Source organism: Danio rerio, chromosome 5 (genome assembly GCF_052040795.2).
Source record: "Danio rerio strain M-AB ecotype USA chromosome 5, GRCz13ab, whole genome shotgun sequence".
Classification (NCBI taxonomy): Eukaryota; Metazoa; Chordata; class Actinopteri; order Cypriniformes; family Danionidae; genus Danio; species Danio rerio.
The window spans coordinates 3,623,463-3,635,651 of NC_141025.1; the positions used below are offsets into that span (position 1 = coordinate 3,623,463).

A 12,189-nucleotide genomic window follows, 5' to 3' on the forward strand; every position below is an offset into this window, starting at 1 on the left:
AGTCAGACGCAAGGTTATGAGGTCACAAAGTTTGGTCCAATGTTAAGTCAATGGGATTATTCCGACGGTCCCGGGACGTTTTTCGGAAAATTGAAAGTCTGATCAGTCGGAAAGGATATAGCAACCCGAGTCGGACCAGTTTGGAGGTCTGGTGTGAGTTTGGTGGTCATAGCTCGAAAGCTCTAGGAGGAGATAGAGTTTAACTTTTTGTCTCAGAAGAAAAATAGGATAACAATAGTTACACTAGCCAGCCTAATTACTTAAAGTGAGTCAACCCATTGCCTTAAAAGTGGCAAGTTGATTATACTTTAGTATATCTGTTCTAACTTAGAACTATTATTCAGTTAATTTTTATAATTATGCACATAGTTTGTCAACACCATAAAAAGTGATTAGTTACTTAAAGCAAGTAAACCAATTGCCTTAAAAGTGACAATTTGACTTTACAAAAATAATGTAAGGAAACCCATTGTAACTTGAAACTGTTAAGTTGACTTCATTTTTATAATGATGCTAATTGTACTCACTTTTTTTAAAGTCAACTGATCCCTATTTACAGTGTCAAGACTATTTTAGCACGTCTGTTTTCAAATAATTACTGTAATTATCACAATATCACATATTTGGTGCTTCATTAAGTTTATAAAATCTACAATTATAGCCTGTTTTGAATTTACAAGACACACTGGAGTCTGGAAGAGCAGATTTATATCATTTTGCTAAATACTGAAAAGCTGGGGAAAAACGAATATAATATAATATAATATAATGTAATGTAATGTAATATAATATAATATATATTGTGTATTGGAAAAAAAGTGATTAGTTTACTTTTATTTTAAAAAGTAAGTAAGCTTTTAAGGCATTTGGTTTACTCGCTTTAAGTAACTAATCCTTTTTTACAGTGTTTTATAAATAACTGTGATTCAATGATGGAGGTATAAGGAACATTTGTTTGTGTCACTTTTTTAATTATTAAGAATTTATCATGATCAAATTTGGAATAAAATATGTATATTGAGAATTGTATTTGAATTTTTTTGATTATTTTATGCTTTATTAGGATATTTATTGAATGATATATATTTTAATAAATGTGGACTTGACGTGCAGTCTTTTCATTTACAAAAATTTAAATCTAAAAATGTGAGTGTACATGTAGTTAACCACAATTGACTGAAAGTTAGATCTACTCATTTAAAAAGAGTTTTGATCTCAGTGTTGAAGGTAATGAGTTCTTTAAATACCTCATTACTTCAACTTAAATGGAGTAAGTTTACAGTACTCATGTAGATTTGTTTTTAACTCAAATGGTTTACCAATCGGTTTCCTCAAATGGTTTGAGTTGCCTTAACTTTTTAGGTTTTACAGTACTCAGTTGGTTTGAGTTCTCTTCATTTATTGGGTTTTACTCTGCTCAAATTACTTTATTTACTTAAATGGAGTAAGTTCACAGTACTCATTAGGATTAGTTCTTTAACTCAAATGGTTTGTTGCAATCAGTTTCCTCAAAGGTTTTGAGTTTCCTTAACTTATTGGGTTTCACAGTACTCAGTTGGTTTGAGTTCTCTTCATTTACTGGGTTTTACAGTACTCAGTTGGTTTGAGTTCTCTTCATTTACTGGGTTTTACAGTACTCAGTTGGTTTGAGTTCTCTTCATTTATTGGGTTTTACAGTACTCAGTTGGTTTGAGTTCTCTTCATTTACTGGGTTTTACTGTGCTTAAATTGCTTCGTTTACTCAAATGGATTAAGTTCATTGTACTCACTAGAATTAATTTTTGAACTTAAATGGTTTGTTACAATCGGTTTCCTCAAATGGTTTGAGTTACCTTGTTGAACATTTCCATTGCCATGCAGTCTGAAACCCCCTGTCCTCGTTGAAGCCCCTTGTTTGTTTTCAAAAGCAAATAAACTCGCATTAAAACCAAACATTTAAACCAGAGGAACCAAAACCCGAGCCATGCAGACTCTACAGGCAAAAAAACTGCAACAAACCAACATCCTCCAGCGTAACACCATAGACACTCATCTGTCGTAATGATCGTGCATCACATCATAAACACCATCTAACCTTAAAGATTTTTTTGCATTTGCATGCTCACCACTGTCACGTTTCACAAGCAACTTTCTCCTCCACACGTGAAAGCAAATCTGAGGGCGTCAGGAGGAGTTTCACAGTCATTTCTGTTCTTTCACTCAAGCCTTCAGTTCTCTACCCTGCAGAAAAAAACAACTACTACTAGTGCTGCTTTGGACGCTGTGGAAAAACACAGTCATACTTGTCTGAAAACGTTCGAGGTTACAGAAGTAACCCTTCGTTCCCCGAGGAGGGGAACGGAAGTGCCATGAATGGGGAGGATTCGGATCAGAAGCCGCTTATCTGGAGAGTATTGAACGGGCCAATGAAAGAAATTAATTGGCAGCGTAAGCTTGCGCAGGTGTGCGACATCTGCAATTATCTCAGCATATAAGCACACCTGAAGCCAGCAGACGCCATCCTTTTAAGCTGAAGAGACTTTCAAACAGCTAAGGGACAGTCATTATGGCGACGGAATATGGCACTTCCGTTCCCCTCCTCGGGGAACGAAGGGTTACTTCTGTAACCTCGAACGTTCCCCTTCGGTTGGGGAACTTCAGTGCCATGAATGGGAGAATATGGAAAGCGCCATAATGACTGCACCTTACCAACACCCCCGATGAGGAGATAGTCAAGCAAGCGTGACGCACCCACATCATGGGGGGCGCGGTCCTCCAACGTGTCCCTGGCCCTAATTTATCCTACTTCAACAGAAGTTTTACGGATTTAGATATATTTTTTGGGAAGTCGTGAGCATCTAGATAATTCTAGGAAATACGACAGTACGTTGGGAAGCGTGCAATCCCGATAGGGAGGACGCTGCGGAGGCCATCCGTTACCCAAGGGGGGGGGAGATGGCAGAATTTACCTATGGACTAGCCCTAAAAAGGGGGAGTACGCATAGCAAAGAGTGGTTAGCGGAGAGGGAAGACACGGGTCCGCCCAGGGGGGGGACTTAACCGTGGCGGAATAAGCATATGGGATCGCCTAGTGGGGATCACGCATAGCAGGCACCTTTACCCAAAACGCGGGCTGACCAGCGGGCAGACCTACAACGTAGTGGGCCAGCAAGTGACTCCTCCGCTGAGTCAGTGCTGGGGGCCACGGAGGAATCTGCAGGGCTCACCTGACGGGGAACTTTACTGACAGATAAAAAAGGCGCACGTACCTCCGTGTTAGGGAGAATGGCGCAGCAAGCGTGTTTCAACACCCTACCGAGTTGTCTCCTCAATCACCAAAGGGTTACCTAATACCCTTGAGGAAACCGGCTCCACTCGCAGATTGTAAAACCTTGCAAATGTGTTGGGTGTCGCCCAGCCCGCAGCTCTACAGATGTCTGTTAGAGAGGCGCCGCGTGCACGCGCCCAAGAGGATGCAACGCTCCGAGTGGAGTGTGCACGTACTCCCGGGGGACACGGCTGACCTCGACTCGAATAAGCGAGTGAAATGGCATCCACAATCCAGTGGGATAATCTTTGTTTCGATACGGCACTTCCCTGCTGCCGACCGCCATAACAGACAAAGAGCTGCTCAGATGATCTAAAATTCTGAGTACGGTCCACATAAATGCGCAGAGCGCGAACTGGACAAAGTAAAGAAAGGGCTGGGTCTGCCTCCTCCGGGGGCAGCGCTTGCAGGTTCACTACCTGATCTCTAAAGGGGGTGGTAGGAACCTTGGGCACATAACCGGGGCGGGGTCTCAGGATAACGTGAGAGTAATCCGGCCCGAATTCCAGGCACGAGTCACTGACCGAAAATGCCTCCAGGTCCCCGACCCTCTTGATGGAGGCCAACGCAACCAGCAGAGCTGTCTTCAGGGACAGAAATCTTAGAGATACTGATTCGAGTGGCTCAAAGGGATCGGATCGCAGACTCGTGAGAACGAGGGCGAGATCCCAAGAGGGCATGAGAGGGGGGCGAGATGGATTAATTCGCCTAGCACCCCTAAGGAACTGGATGACCAGGTTATGCTTTCCCACGGTGCCGCCAGCTACCGCGCTATGATAAGCGGAGATGGCGGCCACGTAAACCTTGAGAGTGGAGGGCGACAGCCTGCTGTCCAACTTCTCTTGAAGGAAAGAGAGCACAACACTAATCTGGCAATTTCGGGGGTCTTCTCTGCGAGAGACGCACCATTCAGTGAATAGACTCCACTTCAGGGCGTAGGCGCGCCTCGTGGAGGGGGCTCTAGCCTGAGTGATGGTATTAACCACCGCAGTCGGTAGGTTACCTAAGTCTTCCTCGCGTCTAGGGACCACACGTGGAGGTTCCAAAGATCGGGGCGAGGGTGCCAGATGGTGCCCTGTCCCTGAGAGAGTAGGTCCTCTCTCAAAGGGATCCGCCAGGGGAGGGCCGTCGCGAGGAGTGAGAGCTCTGATATCCAGGTCCGGTTGGGCCAAAGGGGCGCAACTAGCAGAACCTGTTCCTCGTCCTCCCTGACCTTGCACAGAAACTGCGCGAGCAGGCTCACTGGGGGAAACGCATACTTGCGCATGCCCCGAGGCCAGCTGTGGGCCAGTGCATCCGTGCCGAGAGAGCCCTCGGTCAGGGAAAAAAACAACTGGCAGTGAGCGTTCTCGGGGGAAGCAACAGATCGATCTGGGCCTCCCCGAATCGCGCCCATATCAGCTGAACAGACTCGGGGTGGAGTCTCCATTCTCCAGGGCGTAACAGCTGTCGTGAGAGCGCATCGGCTGCACGATTGAGCGTGCCTGGGACGTGAATGGCGCGCAGCGATTTCAGCCGTGGGTGACTCCAGAGGAGCAGACGGCGGGCGAGCTGAGACATGCGGCGAGAGCGCATACCCCCCATGCGGTTGATATACGCCGCCGCCGCCGTACTGTCCGTCCTGACCAGCACGTGTTGCTGCTCCAGCACCGGTAAAAAGCGGTGGAGAGCGAGGAACACTGCCAACAGCTCTAGGCGATTGATATGCCAATGCAGCTGGGCACCCTTCCAGAGGCCCGCAGCCGCATGCCCGCGACACACGGCCCCCCAACCCGTGTTGGAAGCGTCTGTTGAAACAACAACATGGCTGGACGCCTGTCCTAGAGGCACACCGGCCTGTAGGAACGAGGGGTCGTTCCAAGGGCTGAGGGCGCGGCGACACAGCGCAGTAACCGAGACCCGGTGTGTGCCCGCGTGCCATGCGCGTCTGGGGACCCGATCGTGAAGCCAGTGCTGAAGTGGTCTCATATGGAGCAACCCGAGCGGCGTGACGGCGGCTGCGGATGCCATATGCCCCAGGAGCCTCTGAAAGAACTTCAGTGGGACCACTAGTTTGCTGTCGAGCTCCCTCAGACAGTTCAGCAACAGGCGAGCGCGTTCCTCGGAGAGGTGCGCTACCATGGTGATCGAGTCCAGCTCCATCCCGAGAAAAGAAATCCTCTGCACGGGGGCGAGTTTGCTCTTTTCTCGGTTGACCTGAAGCCCCAGTAGGCGGAGATGCCGAAGCACCTCGTCCCTGTGCATAATCAATTGCTCCCGCGAGTGGGCTAAAATCAGCCAGTCGTCGAGATAATTGAGTATGCGAATGCCCGCGAGCCGAAGGGGCGCTAGGGCACCCTCCGCGAGTTTGGTGAAGACCCGCGGAGACAGAGAGAGCCCGAAGGGGAGGACCTTGTACTGCCACGCTCGACCCTCGAACGCAAACCGCAGAAATTGGCGGTGGCGTGGAAGAATGGAGACATGGAAATACGCGTCCTTCAGGTCTATGGCTGCAAACCAATCCCGAGGACGAACGCATTGGAGAATGCGCCTCTGCGTGAGCATTCTGAACGGCAGCTTGTGCAGACAGCGGTTCAAAACGCGCAGATCTAGGATTGGCCGTGACCCACCGCTCTTTTTGGGTACGATGAAGTATGGGCTGTAAAACCCACTCTCCATCTCGGCTGGAGGAACCGGCTCGATTGCACCCTTCGCCAGGAGGGCAGCAATCTCCTCTCGCAAGACAGGGGCGGACAGGGGGTTGACCCTGGAGAAATACACGCCCGTAAACTTGGGGGGCCGTTTCGCGAACTGAATCGCGTAACCGAGTCTGATTGTGCGTATGAGCCACCGCGAGGGGCTGGCCCGCGCTAACCAGGCAGGCAGAGCCCTCGCTAATGGAGTCATCGCTACAATCGCTGACGTACCAGCGGTGGGGCAGCGCGGAGTGGGTGTGCTGATCCGGGAAGCACGAGGGTCCCGCGGAAAAGCTGGAGGAGAGCGATTCGCTCTGGCTCCGCACCCTGACTCCGGAGAGGGGGCTGGAGGGCTGAGGGAAGGGAGACCGTCCCCCCAGCGCTCGTGAGCCACTGGCGAAGCACGTAGAGTCTGCGAGCCGGAAGGCAGCGCGTCCCGGACTGGCAGAACTCGTGCAGTCACATCCGGGGAAGGGGAAAAGTGCTCTTTTACTGATGTTTTGGTGGCACTGAAAAGTACCGTTGTTATCGGGGCCCCGCCCTCCAGCAGGGAAAGAGCAAGTTTCCTCTTCTCCGGATGGCCTGTCTCAGGGACGCTTCGCGGTCCGTTTACCGGACTTAACGGCGCCCTGGGCAGGAGGGGCTGCCTGCTTTCGAGGTGAACGCCGCGCCCGCTTGGCCGGAGGCGCAGGCGGGGGCGGGGCAGCACTCGTTGGCGGGCGCCCTCGGCGAGGAACAGCGGAGGTGGATGGCTCGGCGGGCGGAGCGGGCTTACGGCCACGCCGATAGATGACATTGCCCATCGCATCCGACTGCTCTTTCACCGCCTTGAATTCCTGGGTGAATTCACCGACGGTGTCGCCGAACAGGCCAGCCTGGGATATGGGCGAGTCAAGAAAGCGAACTTTGTCAACGTCGCGCATATCGGCCAGGTTTAGCCAGAGGTGGCGTTCCTGAACCACAAGTGTGGACATCGTCCTCCCCAGCGCACACGCGGCGGACTTAGTAGTCCGAAGAGCATAGTCGGTCGCGGTGCGCAGCTCATGTAATAAGCTTGGGTTGGACCCGCCCTCGTGCAGCTCGGCCAGCGCCTGCGCTTGGTAGCGCTGGTAGGTGGCCATCGCGTGCAAAGCAGAAGCAGCCTGGCCCGCAGCCTTATAAGCTCTGGCTCCGAGGGAGGCAGACAACCTACAGGCTTTGGACGGGAGGCGGGGCAAACCCCGCCACGTAGAGGCGCCGCGCGGACAAAGATTGACCGCGATAGCGCGCTCCACTGACGGGATCGCCTCATACCCCCTGGCAGCTCCGCCGTCAAGGGCGGTGAGGGCGGAAGCACTCGCAGCACGGGCAGAGAAAGGTGCCCTCCAGGACTGCGTGAGCCTACTGTGCACTTCCGGGAAGAAGGGGACGAGAGGCTTCGAAGGCTTCGCCTTCTGGTCCTCTACGTAGCACCCATCTAGTCGGTCCGGCCGCGGAGCTGGGGGATAAACCATCTCCAACCCCACGGCCGAAGCAGCCCGGGAAAGCACGGCTAACATGTCCGCTTCAGGATCCGATTTGACAGCGCTCACCTGCCCGGAGGGGGCGAGCGGGTCCGGATCTTCGTCGGACAGTGAAAGCCCACCCTCCGATGCCGCGGAGGACATCTGATCTCCGGTGTCAGCGAGTGTGAGAGCTACCATCTGGTTAGACGGATCACTCTCACCACCCGAAGCTTGGATGGAGCGCCGTGAGGAGCGAGAGGTCCGCGAGCCCGTGGGCGGCGGATTAGCTCCCGCTGAAACCCTCAGATCTGCCCGAGCGCCCGCTGCTTTTTTAGAACAGGAGGCAACTGGGGTGGCTCGCTCTCTTGCGAAAGTTAGCCGCGATCTTAGCTGTGCAACGGTCATGGCATCGCAATGACGACATGAACCGCCCGCGAGCACCGCATTAACATGCTGGACCCCCAAACATGCAATGCAGTGATCGTGTCCATCATCCGGAGACAGGAAACCCCCGCATCCAGAAACGCACAGTCGGAGCGCCATCCTGAAAAGGACGTGCTGCACGACTGTGTTGCTCTTTTAGGAAAGTTGCAACTATACGCACCGCTCTGGAGGACCGGACCCAAAGAACCGCAGGCAAGGGAGTAACCCAGCTCGACCGTCTGCCACCGCGAAGACCCACTCTGGACCGGGAGACACACTCGTTCGCTCTGAAGTGCTGATCAGCAAGAGGAACCCTCATCGACTCACTCAGAAAGGATCTGAAGCGAAAAGGATGGCGTCTGCTGGCTTCAGGTGTGCTTATATGCTGAGATAATTGCAGATGTCGCACACCTGCGCAAGCTTACGCTGCCAATTAATTTCTTTCATTGGCCCGTTCAATACTCTCCAGATAAGCGGCTTCTGATCCGAATCCTCCCCATTCATGGCACTGAAGTTCCCCAACCGAAGGGGAACTACTGCGGTCACAATTCATGCTATTAACTACTGGCTTATTACCTGCCGATTATTAAGATATGAACTGTTCATCGGTAGTTATAAAGCAGGGGTCACCAATCCCGTTCCTGGAGGGCCGGTGTCCCTGAGGGGTTTAGCTCCAACTTGCCTCAACACACCTGCCTGGGTGTTTCAAGTATACCTAGTAAGAGCTTGATTAGCTTGTTCAGGCATGTAAGATTAAGGTTGGAGCTAAAATTTGCAGGACACCGGCCCTCCAGGAACAAGTTTGGTGACTCCTGTTATAAAGTATGATTCTATTCTGTATTCCTAATCCTACCCAACTAGGCAAAGCAAGTTTATATAGCACATTTCATACACAATGGTAATTCAAACTGCTTTACATAAACAAGAATAAAAAAGACAAGAAAGTAAAAACATTATAAAAGTGATTAAAAGCAGATTAAAATGTGTTTAAACAGGTTATAAATGAATGAAAAAGAAAAGAAAGACACAATAGTGCGATCTGTCGGCCGCAGCACAGTGCTCATTCAGTAAAGGCACGGCTAAACAGATGTGTTTTCAGTCTTGATTTGAATGTGCCTAATGTTGGAGCACATCTGATCATTTCTGGAAGCTGATTCCAGCAGCAGGGGGCGCTGTTAGTAGCTGAAGGCCGATTCACCCTGCTTTGACTGAACTCTTGGAACTTCTAGTTTATTTGATCCTAACAGTGTTGCCAGATTGGAAATGTCAAAGCATCGTACCAGAACCTCAAAATTATCGTATTTGGAGGAAAATTATCGTACACGAGTCAAACTGAGAGTATACAGCTATTATCTAGACACATAGCGTTTTGACACAACATGCAAAAACTAGGTACCTTAGTGGGAAGGTTCAAACTCCACCTCCGAGTTGCTGTCATTGAATGTTGCATGTTGCCAGATGTTGAGGGATTTATTTCACCATACAAATTGGATGCCGTAATAGACTGCAAAATAGTGCTGGTTGGCTTGAAAGCAGTGCACACTCTGAGGTGGGCATGCTTTGTTTTGATGAGACTAATGCCGAGTTCAGACTGCATGATTTTTAAACTAGTCGTGTCACAAATGTTTTCACACTGTATGACTATCTGGGCTAGCGTTTCGTCGCTGCTTTGTTTACACTGCAAGATGGTTCGGCGACAGGGACATTCACATTGCATGACTTTACTATAGGGAGAATCGCCGACAACTTCGTCCAAACTACGTCTTACAGCCAAAAACACGTAGTATAGCTTTTGTTATTAACTACATAATGAGAAAGAAGCCTTTAATGGGGTGGAACATGTACATGTTTGCTCACCTGGGTTTAAAGGGAATTAGCCATTTCTCCTCAACGTTGATAATAAACTAATTTCTTTCTGTATGAAACGTCAAACAGACACAGTTGCTCCTGAGTCCTGTCAAACCTCCACTAGTTTTTCCTCCATTTCGTGGGTCCAAATAAACCGAAAAAGAGCGCTTTTAACTTCTCCCCCAGCCTCCCGCTGGCCTGCAGCAGGTACAAACACACACACACAAGTGAAAGCTGCTCTCTCATTGGCTGTAGGCGATCGCTGATGTTATTTTCAGTCAAAGCTCAATTCACACGGCATGATTTGAATCGCCGACAGCTTCAGATATTTAGTATGCCTAATATCTTGCAGACATCGGCGACTCATCGGCGATTCTCTCAGATCGCGTCTTTGATCGTTCATACTGTGTGATTGTCACTCACGTGCACGAGCAGCGATTTGCCTGTGATTTCAGGCATTTGTCTGCGATTTCTCAAAACCTGTCGGCGAGCCAAAACCAGGGCTAAAATCACGCAGTCTGAACTAGGCATAACTAAAAAACACGTTCTCAAGACGCATTTGATTGGGGGAAAACGAGAACATCAAGGGAAAACTCCCGTCCTTCTCACCTTCCTTTACAGCACGAATTGTTTTAACATTATTGCTTAAAAGGTTGACCTCAAACTGAAAACTACAGACCTAACCACGGGCACACGCAGCAGGAGCGTTAACTCGTGAGAGAGCCATTCTCCACGTTGATTGGCTGAGAAGAGGCATCGTAAGATGAGATAGAAAACGTGCCTAACTCCACCTACTCCCCACAGACAGCACAGAAAAGATGCAGCTAGATCAATAAGAAGGCCGAAGATTACAATGAAGTTACTTTTAAATGCCATAAAATTCTGAAATTATCGTACAATATAGGATTTTTCTCATTATTGATCGTACATCGTACAGAGGTCTGGTAACACTGGATCCTAAAGATCTGTTTGTATTCAGTCAGCATATCTGTAATATATATATTTAAATATTTAAAATATATAGAGTCAAACACACAGCATCTTTATTTCTCAGGGGATGGGGGAGGGAGTGTATTTGATGGTTCGCCCAGGGTGCCATTAAAACTAGAACCACCAGTGGGAATTGATGAACTAAATTGGTTGTACTGTATAAGTGTGTGCGCGAATGAGTGTGTATGGATGTTTCCCAATACTGGGTTGCAGCTGGGACGGTATCCTCTGTGTAAAACATATGCTGGAATAGTTGCCGGTTCATTCCGCTGTGGTGACCCCTGATGAATAAAGGGACTAAGCCGAAGGAAAATAATCATAATAATGATAATTTTTATTTATATAGCACCTTTCCAGAGCTGAAGAATGCGACAAAAAGAGATAGTACAAGCAGATAAAAGATACACAAACATACAGGTTGTCAAATATAACAAACTGGAAATACAAAAACAAATATTTGTCTCTTATTTTTTAGGAGACAAATAAGCAGAGTGCAAATGGATCAGATAAAGTGGTCAGTTTGGCAGAGCAGGGCTTCACTCTTCGTGCCTCGCTTAAATGATCTTAGATGATTTGGCAGATCCTGGATCTGTTAATCTTGATAACTGATCTCTAGCTAATTTGGTTCTTCAAACAAGTTTGTGAATCATATTAAAATGTCTGGATGAACTGATCTGAGATCGCTGCGTGTGTTGTGAAGGACTGATCTATCGATCCTCGAAATCTTGATCAGCAATGCAACGATTGGCTGACGGCACAGCAGCGTAATGACATAATCTGATTAATTTTCAATTATCCATGTGAGCTAAATTACATCAAATTAGCAGTAAACGGTTTGTTAAATATGACACGCAATAACTTTACACATTTGTTGTGGGTTGCATGCTTAACCCTTTCATGTCTCAAAAGCAATTTATTTAGTTTTACCGTTAGAGCGGATTTTCCTTAACATAGTAGTATTATAATAGCCGTTTTTTTAATCAGTGTAAAGATTAACTGGATGTTTACAAAAGCATTTTGATATTGGTAAAGGCGTCTGCAACTTATGAAGCATCAAATCACTGTCATATTAACTAACAAAACATGTTTATGACTGCATTATTGTATTATTTCTTTTTTTTAAAAGTCACATATTGTGCATTTCTATTATCATACACAAACTGTACTAAAGCGATATAAAAAGTCAAAATCAATAAGTTTCTCTTTGCACCACCAGGTGGCAGTCTGTACTTTCATTTCGGGGGTGCAGATTGCATAAGTTTTATTAATATATATAACTTTATTTATTTTATTAATAATTATAATTTTATATATAAATTTTAAAAACATTTACTATTTTCCCAAGTGTATATAACAAGTACTGTAAGAAAATATTAGAATTCGTTACATACTTTCAGTTGTATATTTGCTTGAACTGACCCGATCTAATCCTGTGGATATGAATTGAACCTGCTCCCGACCA

The 12,189-nt window shown here is 47.9% G+C and overlaps 1 long non-coding RNA gene across 1 annotated transcript in view; it reads left to right on the forward strand.

The window, feature by feature from the left end:
• The window catches only part of LOC147843792 (uncharacterized), a 1,319,745-nt gene that overhangs the window by 177,816 nt on the left and 1,129,740 nt on the right, over positions 1-12,189 (forward strand). The gene's annotated exons all lie outside the window — the stretch shown is intronic.